This window comes from Cygnus olor, chromosome 8, assembly GCF_009769625.2.
Source record: "Cygnus olor isolate bCygOlo1 chromosome 8, bCygOlo1.pri.v2, whole genome shotgun sequence".
Taxonomy (NCBI): domain Eukaryota; kingdom Metazoa; phylum Chordata; class Aves; order Anseriformes; family Anatidae; genus Cygnus; species Cygnus olor.
The window spans coordinates 17,739,653-17,758,839 of NC_049176.1; the positions used below are offsets into that span (position 1 = coordinate 17,739,653).

General features: G+C 48.2%; 1 protein-coding gene across 5 annotated transcripts in view; it reads left to right on the forward strand.

The window, feature by feature from the left end:
* The window catches only part of DDAH1 (dimethylarginine dimethylaminohydrolase 1), a 91,625-nt gene that overhangs the window by 44,824 nt on the left and 27,614 nt on the right, over positions 1–19,187 (forward strand). Inside the window, exons 1-4 of one of the 5 annotated variants that reach the window (XM_040565529.1) lie at positions 11,095–12,147; positions 12,639–12,923; positions 13,005–13,070; positions 15,974–16,054. The exons of 3 other annotated variants lie outside the window; for them this stretch is intronic. The gene's annotated coding sequence lies outside the window, so the exon portion shown is untranslated. Of the gene's footprint in view, positions 1–11,094; positions 12,148–12,638; positions 12,924–13,004; positions 13,071–15,973; positions 16,055–19,187 lie in introns of those variants that run through there. One more of the 5 variants, XM_040565530.1, reaches the window with a different exon arrangement.

The window sequence follows — 19,187 nt, forward strand, 5'->3', positions numbered from 1 at the left end:
AGGATACTATAGGAGGTGACCATACAGCAAGCTTTAACTTGCATTACTCTGTTCTATTGAGCATTTGGTGAGATTAGTGGTACAAATTAATCCAAGAAAGTGGTGTCTGTGCTTCTGCATTGCTCAGTTTTCAGAGGATTTCTTGTCTGTCTTAATTCTCCTGGTAAACAGTGCTGGATGAAGAACGGAGGCTAGACTAGTAAATGTCTGACCTGAAACACAAGTCGCCTATACAGATACAGAGCAGGAGTCTCCATTGCCCAGAAGTCATCCCGGTGCATAGGCAGCTGTGTACAAGCCCTTGTTTTTGGAAGGCCTGCGGAGGTTAGTGCCTGCAGAGAACGTGCTCCTATCAAAAAGTAATTACCATGGTCAGTAACTACTGATCAATTTTTGCTCAAACACCCTATTTTTACACAGGAGCACACCTCTCTTCAGTCAAGGCTTATGCTGTAAGAGTTTCACCCTGGTGTCTGATCTGGCCAGTGGTAAGAACTGGTCAGTCACTGCTCTAAAGCGAGGTGAGTGATGTGCTCACAGCATCGGGTCACGGTATCTTTTTCGCTGCCTTTCTTTCTAGTAGTAGTAGCAGTACCTTCTTTTAAGGAAGTGTTTTATGGCTCAGATGTATCTGAGTCAGGCCTTGCTTCCATCTAAAGCAGCTGATAGCACACAATTCGGCTGCGTCAGGTGATGTATTCTTTCTGTTACTTCGCACTGATAGCAAAACCAAACAAGTACATCAAAAATAGCTTGTTTGAGACTTGCAGAATTCATTTTAATTTCAGTAGACATTCAATGCTTGGCACTGTCTTTAAAAAAAAAAATTGTGCTAATTTGTTTCTGGAAGGGCTGTATGTGTTAATAGTAAAGGAGCTGGCTCTCTGCCTGCTTCTGAATGCCAGCTGAAGTTCTCTGGCAAAACCAAATCGTCTGTCTCAGCTCAGTCCCAGCTGGCCACTGCAGCAAGCTGAAACAAGGCCTGCCACAGAATTGGGAACTAGGAGCAGAGTTGTGATATCTTTCTGGATTTCTTTCCTTTTATCTGTAAAGAGGCTTAACCTAAGAGTTGTCATGGAAGCTGGATGCTGTATGTTTCTTCCCACACCCCATGGGGGGATGTTTCAGGACAAGAGCCCTGCATATACCGATGTCCCTGCATTTCCGTGTAGTTGGTGTCCTTTGAGTTGCAGGCCAGCAGCCACGGTGAGGTCATCTCCTTCCAAGCTCTTATGTTCAGCTAACTAGAAAGGTGAGTGTTTTAGAGAGGGAGCCCGGTTTTGGCCTGCTGTCCAGAAGTAGCAAGCTGTTGTTTTAAGAGCACTTTAGATGTTTAGTAGTAATCCAGGTTATGCCTCTTTGTAAAGATGAGATGTTTACCAGTCCTTCAGGAGTTCGTTTTGCAAACAATTTGAGTGATTTGGAGCATTTCATCTACCCAGATGGCTGAGTGTCTGACATCACTGTGCTTGAAACAGTCAAGGTGGTGGCTCTCAAGCACCTCGTGTTCTTCCAGCGCTGACCGCACAGAGGAGCGGAGCTGTGGCTATTGCTAGCCACTAGGTTTCCCTGAGGCTTAACGCTAGTTTGTGGCTCACTTTACGTTAAAAGCCTCTGAAAGCCTCTGATGGGAATACTAATGCCTGTGCTGACAAAATGTGGTAGTTAGAGCTGAAGTAAGCAGTGCTGTTGAGAGGCAAATAGAAACTGCTTAAAGATACCGCTGGAGGAGGATATGAGTTAGATAACTATTTCTAGGCTTCCTTGACTGCAGGGCTCTGTATTAGGATGTTCCCTTCTGAATGCGCATTTCTAAAACTTTTTTTAAAATACTGTATACCTCCAGTATTGCTGAAAGGCCACTTTTTGGACAGGATTTAGATTAATTATCCACCTGGATAAGAAATGCTGTGTGATGTTCTGGTTACCCATCCTGGAAACGCAGCATAAGCAGAAAAGGTAGGGGTGGATGAGAAGACCTTGCTGCGGTACAGGACTGCTTTTGTGTCGAGTGGGGCTAATTAGATAAATGCTTTCATCTTAAAAAGCTATTCTGGGGAGGGGAGAAATAGGAGAGTTCTATAATATCTCAAATGGTACAGAGAAAATGAACTGGGAATGATAAAACAACCTGATGACATCCAGAGAAATACCCAGGCAGCAGACTTGAGCAGAAGGAAGTACTTTGTCATGCAATGCACAACTGAGCTGTCAAGTTCATTGCCAGGACGTTGTGGGGTCCAAAAGTGCAGCTGGGTGTAAATTAACAAAAGAGATCCATCAATAGCTGTTCAACACTTTGATCCAGATGCAATATCTGGCTTTGGAAATGTGTACACTGCCTCTTACAATATAAGCTGAGGAAAATTATACCGGAGACAGAATCACTCTATACTTGTCCTTTCTTTTATTGTTTCCTTAAGCTGCCAGTTCTGCTGGAATCAGGCTACTTGGATATCCAGGTCCCTGTGACCCACTTAAGCAGCTGATGTATTATGAATAAGCTGTAATACTGATAGCTGTTTAGCAGCCTCATAATGAGTCGCTCGCTGTTATCCCGAAGGTCACAAGTGGTTCAAGGGGTGCAGTTTGGGACACACTTCTCCACTGCTGCCCTGTGTGAATCCTGCGGTCATCTTGCCAGTGTTTCTGTCCTGTGGGGCTGTGGGAACCTGTGTTCAGGCTTAGGGTGTCAGGTGGTGCTAGGTGGGCTGTTGTAGCACACACGTGGATGATCTGAGGTCAGGTGTTAACTTTTTGTCTTCTCTGCCTCTATCCATATCCGTCCTAGCACAGGTACTAGAAAATGGAATGATTCCACTATTAAGGCAGGCTGAGATATTTTATGTCAACAGTATAAAAGGATTTTTTTCTTCCCCCTACCAAGTCAGATTAACCCTAAGAAACAGTGCATACTTTGTAATGCAGAGATCTCTCATTGGGAAATGTTGTTTCTAGCTTTTCCACATCAGCTGTGAAAACATATTGCCATCCAAGCTCTGCAAAATCTTTCTTAGAAAGGCCTAGCAATGAATACTTGGCATACAGAGGTTTGATGTATTGAGAGCCAGGCTTAGTGTTGTGAAAGAGTGTGTCCTTGAGGAGGCTTGGCAAAAAGGTGCTGTGGGGAGGGTGGTCTCCCCTGGGCTTTGAGGTCAATATTGTCATGGGGGAGCTGATGGCAGCTGATAATCTGCCACTGTTGGCTGTGGAGATCATGGTCAGGCTTTCCTGAATAGCATGATACACATAGTGAGCCTGAAAACATCAGCGTTGGTGGTAGGAAGTTCTTTCTCAGAGCACAAGGAGCCTTTTGGAAAAGGTGTTGCTCTTTTCTGCACTTATACCCCTGCTTTACAGGTAATCAAATTTTTAAACATCTGCAAAGCAGAATTGATCTTATGCCTGCAAACAGCAGTCACAGGAACATTTTCAGGTAGGTCTGATGAATGGCAGAGTGCCAGGAGTGGCATCCATCTTGTTATCTGAGATAATGCCCTTTCTGACAGCAGAGCATCGAGCTTGGCCTGCAAAGCCTCCTGCTTGGCCTGCTCCCAGCTGTGAGCCCTTTCCACAGAAACCTGGTGCGGACCCACGGCCTCAGTGGTGGGGCCCTCAGATGTGGGCTGCGTGAGCCTGGGACCTGGTGGTGTGTACCCAGGCCCTTCTGGGCAGGAGGAAAGCCGGAGGCTGCATCCCTGTCTGCTTCAGTGCCACTCGTTCGGCTGCAGTGTGCTCCCTGGGGCTTGTCTGGCCTGGTAGCTGGAGCTTCCCTTCAGCCCCTACTGCCATGGTGCTGTGCAAAGGCCATGCAGGAGACTGACGAGTAGCAAAAATAAATGCCAGGGAATATGAAACTAGTATGAAGAAGAGTGCTGCTATCCAGGCTCTGACAAAGACAGTGAGTTTGTGGTACAAGTGGGGAAAATACTGTCCTGACTGTCCTGTTCCATTAGTAGTGCGCAGCTCAGGTTGGGGCAAGCGTGTCCTCTCCCTCCATGGGTTTTCTGGTTAATGATTCAGCTTTGATATTTGCCAGACATGGCTTTATATTTCTCATTTCTTCTTACATAAGGGAGTTTTGGCATGAATCTCAGCAGCCACCAGAAACTGCAGAAAGCTTCTGAGCAGTTGAAATGCTATCGTGCTTGATTTTTTTTGGGACTAAAGGCACTGCTTGTAGTTTTGGACCAGGCTTCTGATTTTAACTGAGTTCTGCTTTGAGTTTCTTCACCCTCTCTACAAGATTGCTGCACCCAACCAGAGGCCTAACAGGAGCCCATAAAGGTCTGCCAGCCCTTCCAATGGGCAGCAATACTCCCAAAACTTCTTAAGAAATGTGTTTGTATTGCTTGGGGATGGAATGTAAACAAAGAGCTGTTAATAAAACAGTGTGTAAGGTCTTACTGAGATTGTGTAAATACAAAGTCTGTGGCTAGAAATAGCTCTGGTTTGCATTCCTGAAAGCAAATTCACCTACATTGGCTGCACGTGAGGTGCTGTGCTGCTAACAAACCCAACCTCTTGGGGCAGCATGAGAGGCAACTTTAATTTTATTACCTTACAAGTTGCATATTGACAGTCACTTTAAATATGAGTGCACAGAACAGAGCACAGCCTCAGTATCAGCAGGAGGGATCTGGGGTGGGAAGCGGCCCCCCTGTGCCCACCACAGTGTGAGGCTGACCGAGCGTGGGGGCTGCTGCGGCCTGTTGCCAGGGTGGCTTTGGGAGCTGGGGGTAGGCCTCGCCCACGGCTTCAGCCCAGGGTAAAGACAGGCAATTGGTGTTCAAATGTAATATTAGCATTCAAGGAAGGGAACTCTCGGATTTTAAGGCCTGTCTTATGTCTGTGACGCAAGCTTGTAGGTAGTGAGGGCTCAATCCTGCAAGGTGCAGTGCTTAACACGGAGCCTGTAATCGTTCTCCTTAGCTTAAAGCACTTAAACTTTCTTGTGCTGTCTGCTTACTTACCCTCTCTCTGAGCTGATCTCATGATCGTGTTTTTCTGTAGTGGAAAGTCTGATGTAATGTAACATTTGTCAAAATGACATGGCTTTAGCTTGAAAGTTTCTTAGCCTGAAATGTTGACTAGGAGATTTTAGGCTATAGCACAGTGCCTGCAAGTGTGGTTAATAACACAACAGAGCTTGGAATACTAATGTTAAATGCTGTGTGTAGTAATATTTAATATATCCTGTGAGTTTTATGAACAAGCTAAATCCATATGTAGCACACATCTTTAAACGCTCAGTCTGTGTCATGCTTTCTGTGTGCTCCTCCGGGGATGGGGAAAGCCGTCTCTTTGTTGGTGATGCATAAAGCACCTGACACATCTCCCCTGAGTGTTGGCTGCTTTAGTAATCAGCCTTTCTGTAGGTCTGTCCCTTCATGCCGAGTAGAGAACAGACGCAGTTGTGTAGCTTTTGAGGGAGTGCTCCAGAGCCCAGAGGGGTTGGGGGTGAGGAGGCTGCTGCTGTAAGCCCCAGCTCTCCTTCAGGAGGAGCAGAGCTCACCTCATGCTGTCTGGTGCGAGGCATTACCTCCGCCCCTGCACAGGCACCGAGTAGGTGATAACTCTCACAGATGAGATCAGCGGCAGGGTCTTTTTAAAAGTGTTTAAACATGCCTGGATAACAGCTCATGCTGTGCTGAGTGTCCTCTGACCCCTGGCCAAAGCCTGGGATGGGAAGTCCAGGCGCAGCATCTCTGAAAGGCAGGGCTCTTCGCTTCTGAGCCTAAATGGGATTTAGGAGCCCAGCCCAGCTGTAGGAGCTTGTACTGAGAAGTTTTGGCTCCAGTTTCTAAACCGCCCCTTAAAACTTGATCTGCCAGTATGCTGGGAGCATGTTGCCACAAAGGGACCCTCTCCGGTGTCCAGCGTGACCATTACATTGGGCCAGCAGCATGGGCGTATGTTCAGGCTGTCCTGCAAGGTGAGACCTGACATGAGGAAAGATGTCTGTGGGCATCTGTATGTGGTCTGAACTCTGCATTTCCAGCAAGGCTTTACCCAAGCCTTGAATGACCCAGTCAGTCAGTGGGAACTGTATTGACCCAGCAGTGATGCTTAGAAAGATGCTTCCTGAAGTACAGATGTGGGCTGCAACAGCCTGCAAGTATCCAAAGTATTTACTGTGAGATTAGTCACTGAGAAATGGTGTTGTCCAAGTGGAGTGCAGGCTTGCACAGTTATTTGGTGAAAGAGCTCTTCAGTCCCTCATGGGTTGCACTTCTTAGGACTTAGGAACATCTATCTCTGGGTCTTGCTTGAGGCTCCTACGCAGTTTTCACCAACTAGGTCATCTCAATCAAAGCACTTGCTGGAAATACCCAAGGACTTGTGGAAACACAATTTATTGTGCTGGGAGGGAGGGTCATTCATTTGTTCTTTCCATAACACTTGCGTCTTTGTACTAAACTGCCATGATGTCCCACTGTGATGGTGTCTTACCAAGCTGGTTTCTGGGAAACACATTTTTGGTGATACCTTCAGCACTGTAACTTCCAACTCGGTTCATCTCAGTGGAAGCCACCCAGACACCCACTGCAGCAGAGAGAAGAGCCAAGTTATTTTAAAATTCTGAAAATTAAGGTTTTTTTCACTTGCATTCCAGGGTCTTGGCCTGAAGAAGGAATGGGAGTGCCAAAATACCGCGAGAGTGTCTGTTGTTGCAGTACGTCTGGCTGAACCAGAAGCAGGAAATTCTTGTGAGAGCCTGTCTCATGAGATTGCCAGCCAGCTCCGAGGCTGGCCCTGTTGCTAGCTATTAGTGCAAAATGGTGAGGTGGGGATGTAGCTGAGAAGGAAATAGCTGAAGATGGGCAAAATGGCTAATTAGAAATGATGGCAGTGTGTATGGGGGGAGGCAATGGTTTTCTTTGTAAAAGCAATGAATAAATGAAGGAAACTTGCATCATGTCCCTTGCTCCAGTGGAGGAGGACATGGGGAAGCTCTCTTTGCAGTTTGAGAGCTCCTCCGCTGGAGCTGGTCTGGCACTGCTCTTCCTTGGGGCCTCTGTCTGGTTCAAAGGGGGCCAAACCCAGCACTTCGGTTCACGACACTTTTCGAACTTGTAGGTCAGGAATTTTTCCTTCACCTGGGCTAGACTCTGCTCTAAAACTTTCCGCACTGTCGTGTGCGGAGCTGCCTGGGCGGAAGCTGAGATGCCGGCACTGGAGGGAGGGAGCCGAGCTTTAACCTCCGTCCAGCAGACTTATTCCACCTTGGCTCCATTTCAAGACAACTTTAAAAGCTGTATCCAGCCTATGCTGCCGTTTTTGGCATTATTGCTCCTGGTGGAGCTGTAATGGTGGGGAACTTTAAAGGAAAAGGACATAATGGAAACTGATTAGAAAAGTGGGGAAAGTCTTGGGGTGCAATAAAGCCTTGCCCAAAGAAGGGAAGGGGACAAGGGGAGGCCTTAAAAGGCATGCATTCGATCACAGCAGGGCAGGAAATAGCTTTAGGAGAGTTTTTCTTTGGTCCATTCATAACCTGGTTTGTACCTCATTAACTTTCTGTTAGTGCATTTTTTCTTCTAAGATCCAGGGTAGTTTATTCCCACTGAAGTCAATGTGAGGAGTCATTCAGTGCCAAGTGCAATCTCTCCTGCAGATTAAACAAGAGAAGCTCCCAGCATTGCTTTCATCCGAAAGAGATGAGAAGTGTGTTGAGGATGTGCTGATGCTGCATGCTTTATTTACTCCATCTCCATGGAGCTACAATAAGCTTCCTGGAGGTGCTTTTCTAAGGCTCTTGCACCTTTTTTCTGTAATACATTGAATGTGCAAGTGACAACCCCTGTGAAACCAGTTGCAAAGTTGCTACTGGCTCCATTAAGCCTGTTAGGCTGCTAGAAACTACTGATATGAAGGAATCTCTATAAAAGCTGCATGGATTAAAAAGATGCCTGTTTAAGATTCTGAAGATTTTCTTCTGTTTCAGATATTCCCTGCTTACCTCAAATTCATTTTGCGAACTGTTGTTCTGCAGTGCTGAAATTAGATTCCAGGTAGTTTAAACTGTTTTGTTATATCCCTTAGGAAAGACAGCTGGGGTTTTGTCTTGCTGATGAAGCCTGATTTGAATGACTTTACTCATCAAGTCCATTTAAAGATTCATTATGTTCTATATAGTCCAACAGTAAAAATACAGAAGTATCCCATGGGCAGCCAACTGCTGAAAGGGAGGAATTAGTTACAGGAGATAGGGTAAGATGATGTGGGATTAAAATGCAGCAAGCAAGATTCTGGTTTGATACTGGTGAAAAATGAGAGGGATGGTAAGGGATTAGAATAGGCTGTGTGGGAGTCTGGGGCATCCAGCCCTGGATGGCAGGGGAGGTGAGCATCTGGGCTGAGCTCGTCCTGCCTGCACCTCTTCCTGTGCTCTGCAGCCCTCTCCTTCTAAGAAGGCTTGCCATAGACAGCACAACAGATAGAGGATGGGCTCTTGCAACCTTCTGGGTGGTCAGCAGTGCAGTGGGTCTGTGTCCCTAGTGAGCAAACAGCAACCCAGAAGATGGGAAATCCATGAAACAGCGCACGAGGTCTGAGGTGGTGGTGCTGGTCTTACCCCAGCTGCCATGGGCTGCCCAGATCCTGTGGAGTGACGGTAGGCACCGAGCCAGGAGGACGGGTACCGGCTAGTCCAGGGCTGTGGGCAGGTCCCTGAAACTCAGGGAGAATTAAAACTAGGCAGCTGTAGTTGGGAAGGTGCTGAATGTTGTCCAGATTGGACATATCTACCAGGTTATATTAAGGACCACTTGCTTAGCTTTTATGGAGCGCGCAGTCACCATGAAATACGCTGAAAAATGAAGATGCCTTATGTACTTAGTTTGGCTTTGGAACACAACTGTGTTAAGCTGTTTCTCCAGTAGACATTCAGCAGCAAACACTTCCAAAGAGCTGCTGCAAAACACTACTGCCGGGGTCCTTGGGGAAGGTCAGCTCTGGGCTGGAGGAGAAACACATCATGCAATTCCCCAGGTGGCACAGGAGTGCCCCAGGAGCATCCATGCAGACCGAGTTGTAGCTCCAACTTCTGTTTCCTCATCGAGTCGTGTATTCATTTTTTTATCTTGTTTCGGTTTTGCTTGAAACGAGGATGGGATTTGATGGGTTCTACTTCTATTTGTATGAATAGGGGATCTTTTCACTATAAATCAGACAGAAATTCGAGGCAAATCTCAGGAGTCTGGAAAACATTCCAGGCTAAACTTAAAGCATTTCTGTACTCTTTCTGAAGTGCTTGTTTATCTTGTTTGCTCTTCTCAAGAGAACATCTGAAATGAACAAATAAGCTGCCTGAACGTCTGGCATCTCAGGTCAGAGTTGCAAGGAGCCCGCTGAAAGTTGCTGCTTGTTTTTTCAGGTCTGAGTTCTTCCTGTCTAAGTTCAGTTTTTGCTTAATCAGGTAGGATTTTCTGTACCCAGAGCAATTAAGTGGTGGGCACGGGTCCTTCTCCAGCATTTCCCTTCTCAGGGCTGAGGTGTGCTCTGAGCAGTCCTGGCTCTTGTCCTGCTGTGGCTGTGGTGGTGCCTGGCCCCTTTCGGGCAGGGCTGTGCCGTCTGCCCGTGGTGGGCAGCGAAACCCTGTGCTGCAGAGGTGAAGGGAGGAATCGTGAACTCCTGCAAGAGCGCTTGAAAGCCGTTGTTCAAGTGTTTGGTGATTCCACTCGAGGTTTCAGTTGCAAGCGAGAACAGATGTGTAATGTATTCAGCCTGAGACTCCAGGGGTGGCTGTCAGAGCTCCTTTGTTGAGTGCTCCCACGCGTTGGGGTATACCCACACGTGAGACTTGTTAGGCTGATTTGTCATTTAACAATTAGCATTTAACCCCAGCGGGTGGCTAGGTGCTGCAGGCAGTGGCTCCTGGCACCGCGTGCCGTTGCTTGTGCCTGGATGCGTTTACAAATGTAAATACTGCAGGGCCTGGTTCTGCTGTCCTGTCATGTTAGCAGTGTTCCTTAGAAATCCTCCCGTGGAGGGGCAATACGTGCTCCGCTAGGTTTGAGTTCCCTTTGCAGGAAAGCTCGCCGCACCAGCGTTCATCCATGTAAATCCCCTGTGCCATACAATGGAATAAAACATATTTTGGGTTTAGCTTTGCTTCCTGGTGGATCCCAAGGTGCAGAGCAGCTGTTGTACCTGCCTTCTCTGGCAGAGCTGAAGGGTGTGCCCAGCTTCCAAGGGGGCGTTAGGATCATGGAACGTCTGCTGCTGTTGCTTGAGATTCCTGTTTCAGGAAATACAGAAAGTGAGGGAATTTTATTTAGATTGCAAGGGTTGTATTTCAACCGAAGATGTGAATTTTTAGTAAGAATATCACATACATGTACAGATGTGTGTGTGCCCTTAATATGGAACTATATCATAAGTTGCATACTCCTTTTATAAAGGTTACTAGTTCATTGGGAATGATGCTGCAGTTTTTTATTACTGCGGGGAACAGCTCTTACATGGTAATGCCTGCTGAGGGTTGGTTGAGTTCATCCCCGAGAAACATTTCCAGTCTCAATCTAACCAGCTTTTAAACCTGGCCCCCCAGAGGCAGAAAGCAGAGCTAAATCATGACATTAGCAAACGCTCTGAAACAGCATGGTGTGTTTGCTGCCCACCTTTCTCTTTCATCCTTCTCCCTGACTCTATTCCAGGACATCTTGTGGAAAAAGGAAAAGCAGTTTCCTTCAGAACTGGCTGTTTTTTTCTTCCCGTAGACCTCCCCCCCTCAAGTTAAATGGGCAAACATAGTATGCGGTATTTCTGCTGCAGAGTTAAATATTGATGAAGATTAAGATGCATTAAATGACTGAGGAAATTCATGGGACAGGAAGAAAAACAAACAAAACCCAGAAAATTAAAGAATGTTCAAGTGTATGAATAGCTCTTTCTCTCTCCACCTTCTGCGTGACTTCCAATGAAACGTTTCAGCATCTTGATGCGAATGTTCCAGCTTCCCGGAGCCGGGGACAAGGAAGTGCTGTACGGCAACAGCTATGGGGGGGAAAATGTTCTGTGCTGTGTTGCTCTTGGACTTCCTCGGAGTATTTTTGTTCCAGATGTTAAACTGTTATTTTTTCAGAAGCCTTGCAGAATTGCCAGAACGCTGGATTTTTTTTGAAGGATTTTCCGAACCCCAGCTGATTATCACAACACACAAGAATCCAAACTCGGTCTTGGCTTCGCGGTGCTCCAGCAGCTGCAGAAAATCTGGGGGAAGGCGCAGGTTCACGGCGCTGTCACCGGCTGCCCTTGTACGGTCACAGCGGGAGCGCGCAGCCCTGCTCCCCTGCCTCCTGCGATGTGGGATTCGTGTCAGGCTGTGAGCCACGTGCCCCCTTCCAGAGCACCCCAGGCAGGGGCACTGCAGCAGCGTGCTCCAAGGCTGCAGTGGGGCAGCTCAGGGTGGAAAAATTACTTCCATCTGCCTTCGTTCCAGCAAAGGGTAGCTTGCTCTGAGGCAAAATCAGCCCCTAGCATGTTTTGTTTCTAGATGCAATGATATTTTTTTAGCCCGTGGTACATGGTGATGCTGGCGGTGCAGGCAGATCGAGCGCTGCTGCTCCCCACCAGAGTGCCAGTGCCCCGGCTCTTCTGCGGCCCCGCTGCTCGCATTCTTCTGAGCCCTTTGATCTAATCCTTGTGGAAGCAGATGGAAAAAACTTCTGGGCTCTGGTTTGTCTATTGAGTGCTGTCCTACTGACTTTCAGTGAGACGTTCTCTCTACAAAAGAAATAACTGTAGAAGCACCTTCTGTTTTGTACCTGCTCCTCTCTTTATCTGCCTGATTTTTGTCCTTGTACGCTTACAGGAACTCTCAGCTATGGCACCTTTGCACTTAATGCATCTCCCCAACACTTGCTGCACCTCCCCTGCTGCCTTTGCTGTGCTCTGAAGGCTGACAGCCCTGTACAGGCAGAAGCCTGCAGCCACCCTAGTGTTAAGGCAGCAGGGAGCTCTGTGCTCAAATTCCTTCCCCTGACCACAGCCTCCTCCTAGAGGCGAAGTCTGCCAGCCGGCCTGGGTGCTCTGCTCTCCTCTGCCAAAGAAAGCTGCGTATTTTGCCAAGCTCATCTGCTTTACCTGGAAGAGGGCGGCTGCTGCTGGCAGAGCAAGAGCCGTGGGCAGCTGAGGCAGACGGTGAGTGGGCTGGTGTGCTGCAGCTGGTGGTTCTGCCCTGGGTCCCGGGCTGAAGCCTGGTCGGTAAGGACCGTTGTGGCGGTTCCCTGAGTGGCATGGGGGCACCACGCTGCTGCTGTGCCTGGGCTGAGCTGAGGGCTGGTGCCCCACCGGGTGCTGGGCTGCTACCCCATGGCAGCAGAGAGCGGGAGGGCTGGAGGATGGGACCCACTGAACAGGTGGAGGAGAAAGGAGGCTAAGAGATGCCTCTCTTTGTATAGGGTGTCTCTTCAGTTGGTACGAAGTGGGTGGCAGGAAAAGCTGTGCTCACTAATCGTGGCTGGAGCAGGAGGGGAAGGGGCTGTGACTTACCCTCTGTGCCTTGGTGCTCTTGCAGTGTGGGACTGATCCCAACAGTGCTCTTCCTGTGTTGTTTGTTCTTCATAATATTTCATAAAGATTTCTTTGAGTTTGTTCTTGTGTATTACAATTTCCACATGGTGTGTATACAGGAAACTCTTCTAAAGCAAGAGATGAAGTGTGGAGTAAAACCGGGCAGTGAAGGCAGAAGTTTGGCTGGAGAAATACAAACAGCCTCCTCTTCGCAGGAGCAATCCTCCCGAGGAATTGAGCTGGATCCTTGACCATGCTTTGTGAGTGGTAAAGCAAATGCAGCAGTGCCTCAAGACTGCCATTGGCACCCCTGTGCCACCTCCTGCTGCTCCGGTGGGGCTGGCAGGTTGCACGGGTCTCTGAATATGCGAGGCAATGCTGGGTCTGCAGCAGCAGGCATGAGGGTAAGCCCGTCTCTTAATCGGCGAGATTCTGGATAAGAACCTGGAGGACACTAACGGGGGTTGTTTCTCTTCCCGTTTTAGAACAACAGGAACGGAAATAGCAGCTCCCTGTTCACACTGATGGATTTTAGTGGTTCTCTTTGAAAGGTACCATTATTCCAATTAAGCAGAAATAACCCGAGAAGTATTGGTTATCATAAAATCAAGATGTTACAGTTCAATTGTATTTCCAGACTCCGACAAGCTGCTGGAATGCATGCAGTTTAACTTTCCTCTATGATATAATAGTTTAAAAGAGATCAGGGTACATTTTACCATAGTGTCTAGCAATGTGCGTTTATTCAGACTTTTGGCAGGCAGTTCTGCACACTCTTGCTAAAACTGTGAATCATCCATTGTTGGCCGATTGCACTCCAGTTGCTAAGAGATCTGTCAAGTGCATACTGAGGCTTAATTCTACATTTGCTCTAAGAAGGGCTGAATGTATTAAATTGGAACATGTCACATCCTTCCTAAACAAGTAATTAAGGCACTGCTATGAGCCTGTCTGAGGGAGAGAAGAGAAGGAGCTGGGAACAGCTGGAAGATGTAACTTGGGCTGGGGTTGGTCCCCTCTGTCTGGGAACGCGAGGCTTACTGCATGCTGAGTTTTCACAACTTGATGCAGAGTGGAAATGGAAAGAGAGGAGGGAGATATTTAAAAAGAAATTGCAAAATGACTTGTTTTTCAGTGTCCTTATATAAACCTCTTAAAATGATCTAATGCTATTTCACGAAGTGTAATTTTCAGTAATGGAAAGACAAGACGTCAGTGCTTCCCGGGCTGCCTTGCCCCCTGCCCCTCCCAGGCGAGCTCCCTCTTGGTGCTGCTGCTCCTCCCCGCTTGCCCAGGGCCTGCTGCGGGCACGGGGCGGTTCGATGGCAGGCCAGGCCCTGTAACATCCCTGCTTGCCAGCAGAAGTGCCAAGTAAGAGGTGCTGTCAGGTACCTGCAACCACCTCACCCATCCAAAATAACCTCAAGGAGGCCTTTTACTACCCACAAAGAGAAGATTGATCTGCTTGGTAGCACAGCCTAGCACATCATCTGTTTCTGTGAGCACACGTCTGCCTGTGTGTGGATGTGGGGCAGTGATTAAAAAAACTGTGAAAGAAAAAAGTTCCTTAGTTGAGACATTTGGACTCATCTGTTCCTCAGTTACCTCCTGGGCACTGGCAGCAGTCTGAAAGGAGCACCTGCCTTGCTCGGCACCTTCCTCCCCCTCACTGGGCGGGGAGGAGATGGTGCCCAGTCAGTCTGCCCATCATGGCTTGTCACTGTGCAGGCACACGGTGGGCTTCTGGTTCCAGCCTCTTGTCCAGCATTTTCTCCCAGACCGGGCAGCCTGCCGCAAGTTACCTGAGCGATGGGTTGCCTTCCTTTTAAACATTTCCTTGTGTAGGTCTTTGTGAACACCGCTGAAGCCCTCTTTTAATCTACTCCAGTCAGCAAAATAGACTGAGCTCTGACAACCCTGCTTTGTCTGAGGCTTCTGAAATGGCGCCCTCCTCCCCAGCCCTTGGTGCTGGCTGCTGCCACTCCCAGTGCAGGGACGCGGCCCTGGGCAGCGGCGGTGGCACCGTGGGCACTGGGCTGGCTGGGTTCTGCTGCTCCTGGGGGTGCCCCTGCCTGTCTGTCCAAAGGCCCCTCAGTCCCGGGGTCGTGGCGAGAGGCCCCATACAGGTGATGATTCTCTGCCATGGCTTAAGTTGCAGATTGAAGATGACCCCAGCTGCTGGCCTGAGGTGCCGCAGGGCTGCATGCATGGGCTGTCCCTACCTGCTGCCACCTCCCTGCTTGTGGCCTGGTTTGTGTGCTGCTTTGTGCTCCTGTGCTCTGAGCAGTGCTGGCTTCCTGCTCCTCGTGTGCTACTTGTGTAACCACTCACCAGTGGGCTTCCTTTTGAAACACACCTGTTCTGCAAGGATTTCCACTAGCATGACATCTTGAGACTAATATGAAAAAACTTTATTTGTATACCTACAGCTGCACCCAGTCTTAGACATCTCAACCTGACATTCAGCACCGTCATTCCTATTGACTGGAGTTATCCTCTCACCTAAAACTGTACCAAACTAGGCAGGATTGATTTTATGTGAACACACGCTGATTGGTATCAGTTATTGTAACCTCCTGCAATTCCCTGTTACTCCCCTGTCAGTCACTTTGCAGTTTGTTCTGGCATCACCATTAGGCCATGAACACCGCGCAACTCCTCTTCAGACAGAGATCACCCTGACCTGCTGTTTTAAAAATGACTTTCAATATCTGCTATTTAATGTCCTCCTGGGTTACAGCTGGATCAAAAGTGACTCTCCATGAAACAATCTGAATATTTAACTGACTTTTTCCAAAACACAGAGCAAAAATATTTATTTAATGCTCTATCTTTGTGTGAATATTGAAAAATTCACCTTTCCAGCTAGTAATGAATCGGCACCACTGTTGCTGTTCCTGTTGTTCCTCAGATAGAGAAGCAAAGCTGAAAAAATGTTCTGAATCTTGATTCTGCTGTCCAGAAGCTTTCACCAGGCCTTTTGCTTTCATAAGTTCCCGTAATTCCTGATATATTGCACTGTAACTTATTTCTTACAATTGTTTTGGCTTTTTTAACTGACTTTAATTTTTCCTCTACGCTGGCTATAAATATCCATTATGTTTGCTTCTTAATCTTGCATGGTGCTCTTTCTCACATGTGCGTGCAGGCTTTCTGGACATTTAGTGACATTTTCATAAAACTGCTCCTGAGCGTGCTTATTTCTAGCATGCGGATTTGCTGCTTAATGATTTGTCTTACGACTATTTCAGCTTTGAGAAAATCATGCTTGCAAACATTACTCATTGTGTAGCTGCTTTTGCTTATTAGAGACATCTTGTCTATGAAATCTGTCACTTGTTCAGTGGATTTTACCTTCATCACTTTCTATGTAACTGGAAGAGCATGGAGTATTACCCATATTTGGAACAAAATAACAGGCTTTATAAACTAATATCCGCTAACTGTGCATTAGGTTTGTCAGGAACACCATCTTCCTGGTCACTGTGATGAGTGATCTCTGGAGGAGAAGCTGTGTTTCCCCCCCCTAGCTGAAGTGAGTATTGAAAAGATGTGGTGCATTCCAGCATGTTGCAGACATGCTTGATGCCTTCACTTTCTTTTTAACCTGTTAATCTGCTGAAGCTCAAGATAAATAAGCCAAAGAGAAGATCGTATTCTTCCTGCTCTGACCCTCCGGACTGTATGCGTTTCTGCAGCTTTTTCTCTCTGCTGTTGTGTAACTACACTTAAAACTCATCACCAACCAAAATGGGTAGGAAAACAGGCTTCCTACCTTTCTCTTCAAGCACTTACTGCTCGCAGGACATCAAAAGCATTCAGCAGTAGATGGAGACGAGTTTTAAAAACACTTGCTAACATCTACAAATTATATAGCTGTTATCTAAGTTTCCACTTTACTGTTTCACCCATGTATCTGTAAGCATGTGTGATGTGGAGATTCACCAGCAGCAGAAGCCCCTTGTACTGTGGAAGGTAAAACATTTGCCATGTCACACATGCTCCTCTGGTTCTTCCTGAAAGTAACCCGGTGATGGTGAGAAGTGAATGAGGAACTCTCGAGCAGTTTAGCTTCTTGGTGGTATGTAATGAGCAAGTGTTGGGGCATCTTCATTTTCTCTGGCAGGAGGTGCACTAAGGGCTTGATGCAGCAGTCACGCACAATCATTGTTAGGCCAGGCGATCCCAGCAATTCCCAAATGCTTGCCCTGTGATGCAGGCACTATTTCCCTCCTCCCAATCCAGGCCATGTGTGCATCCAGGGCTGCAGTTCTTGATGGGCTTAGCTGCCCAACGCAGCAGCGATATTCTCCCCTGGGACAGCAGCTGCTCCCAGCCCCATGGCTGAAACCAGAAATACCCCCTGAGGAAACATGCTCTTCAGCTCCTCCGTGACACATGAGCACATGAAATGGTTTTCATTTAACTCTTGTGAATGACCCTGCTCCAGCACGAAGCTTGCTTTTTGTTTGCTCCAGGTCCTGCAGGTACGTGTGGGCTCTGGCATCGCCGTTGTCTCGGCGTGCTGCAGTTACAAGCTGTTGGGTTACTGCCGCACCTCAGGCGGTTTTGATAACAGCTGGTGAGGTAATCGTTTCCATTTTGTTATGATTTTATAAATTTCAGCCTTTCCCTTTATTTCTAACCAGCGGCGAGTTTATGTAGTGCTGCGTGGGGAAAGGAAAAGCCATCAGGCAGTGTGCTGCATCATCACCTCCTGGCTGTTACTCCAGCAGATGTGCTCCCCCTCGCACCCGAGCCTGGACAGGGGCTGTTCCTGCCTCAGGTCTTCATGCAGCGGTGGGCTCGAGTCGATCTCGTGGCACAGTCATAGCCCCGAGCAGGGGACGTGTCGGGGGGCTGAGGTGGTTGGAGGACAGGACTGAGATGTGCTGGCACCCAAACATTTGGGAATATCCTGGTCACTCAGCAAAAAAGGAGGTTTGGATGCTGTGAAACGTGGGCACGTGCTGCCTCAGGTACAGGGGGTATAATAAGGAAATGTGGGTCATCAAATTTAATTAGCCCTGTACAATCTGGCTATGAGTAGTTCTTTCTAGATCTGCTCCTCCTTCAAAGTAGCTCTTATTAAATAATACCTTAGCTTAAACCCTAATTTCTAATGTGCATTTAAAAGCCTGCACAGAGAGATTTCCCTTCCCGAAGTAACTGCAAGACAAAGTGGTAGGATGTCTAGGGAGCTGCATCTCCTGCAAAGTGCACCATGAATGGAATTGTTAAGTACGTGAAGGGAGACAGCTTTGCAAAGCACATCTCTTTCTAAAGGAGCACGAGGTGTGGTGGTTTCCCTGCATTTAAAATCCATTTGCATTTTATATTTGTACAAAGCCAAGTCCATACAGCAGCACAGTGCAGCAGTAATCCAGTTGCAGGCATGTCAAAGAAATTATTCCCATCAAAACCACAACAGCCCCCTCCCCCATTTCCCTGCTCTTTCTAGCAGAACGTGGCATTTAGCACCATTAAAAGAATATGGTCTTGCTTGGTGGGGAAAGGAGCACCTGTTAGTGCCTGGAAAGTGGCTTCCTTATAGGAATGCTGATATTTGCGTTCCTGCAGTGATTGTACAAAATATTAAGGACAGCTTGAAGGGGGTTCTGACCTCGCTGGGGTCAGGGTTTCACCCTGCCACCTGCCCAGGGTTTGTGTCCCACGTTCAGGTCTGACCATCCCAGTTCCCACCCCTGGCAGATCCGCGTGGGCTTACGCTGGTGGTGCTGGCAGGGGTCCGGGCAGCGTCATCCTCTGAGACTTGAAACCGGAATGACTCGGGCTTACAATCAGCTGCTGCCGTGAGCGTCCCGTGGTGCGGCTCTGTGCCCGCAGCCTTCCCGAGCAAAGGCCTCAGGAAGGCCGGGGGCACGGCGTAAGCGCGCTGGTTTGGAGGTGTGACCCCTGTCTTGTGCGTGTAACCTTCACATAGCCTTTGTTACAAAATGATGCAGTCTGCGTGCGCGTGTTGGTGCTTTTAAACCAGCCCCTGCCCGCGGGCTGTACAGCTCGGCCCTGCAGGTGGCCACAGGGGGCCCTTAGCGCGATGCCCCCCTCGCGGAGGTGCGGGGTGCGGAGCAGTGCCCGTGGGGCAGCCCAGGGCAGCACCGTGCCTGTGGGGAGCACCAACGGCAACTCGGGGAGCCCCGGGCTCTTCCCACGCTGCTGTCAGCCTGCCAGGCAGCACCCGGCGGGCTCGCGGGGAAGGGGGTGTGTGTATGCACGGCTTCCTACCTCGTAAGTGCGTGCAGTTGGGGAGAGAACGCACCAACCGCTGTGTTTCCTCGCGTGCTCTTTGCTTCTGTGCTCACTGCTCTATTCTCGTCTCCTCTTGTTGCTGGCAGCCTGTAAAAGCAGCTCGTGTGAGCCGGGCTCTTCCTCCGCCTCGGTCGGGTTGAGTTGAATGTGTTGTAGCCAGAGATGGGCAGTTACTTACGCTTGCTGCGAATTTTCTTCTAGAGCCTAAGCATTTGTTAAAACCCGTCAGCGTTGTATTAGACCACTTCAGGTTATTTTCAGGTTGAAGCGTCACAGCTAGCGCTGTGATGGCCCATTTGTTCAGCGGATCACTTCTAGTTTACTTACTGGTACCGAGGTACATCGATTTTTGACTACTCTGACTGTTGTTATGTCTTTGAGGATTTAATTCCGTTTTA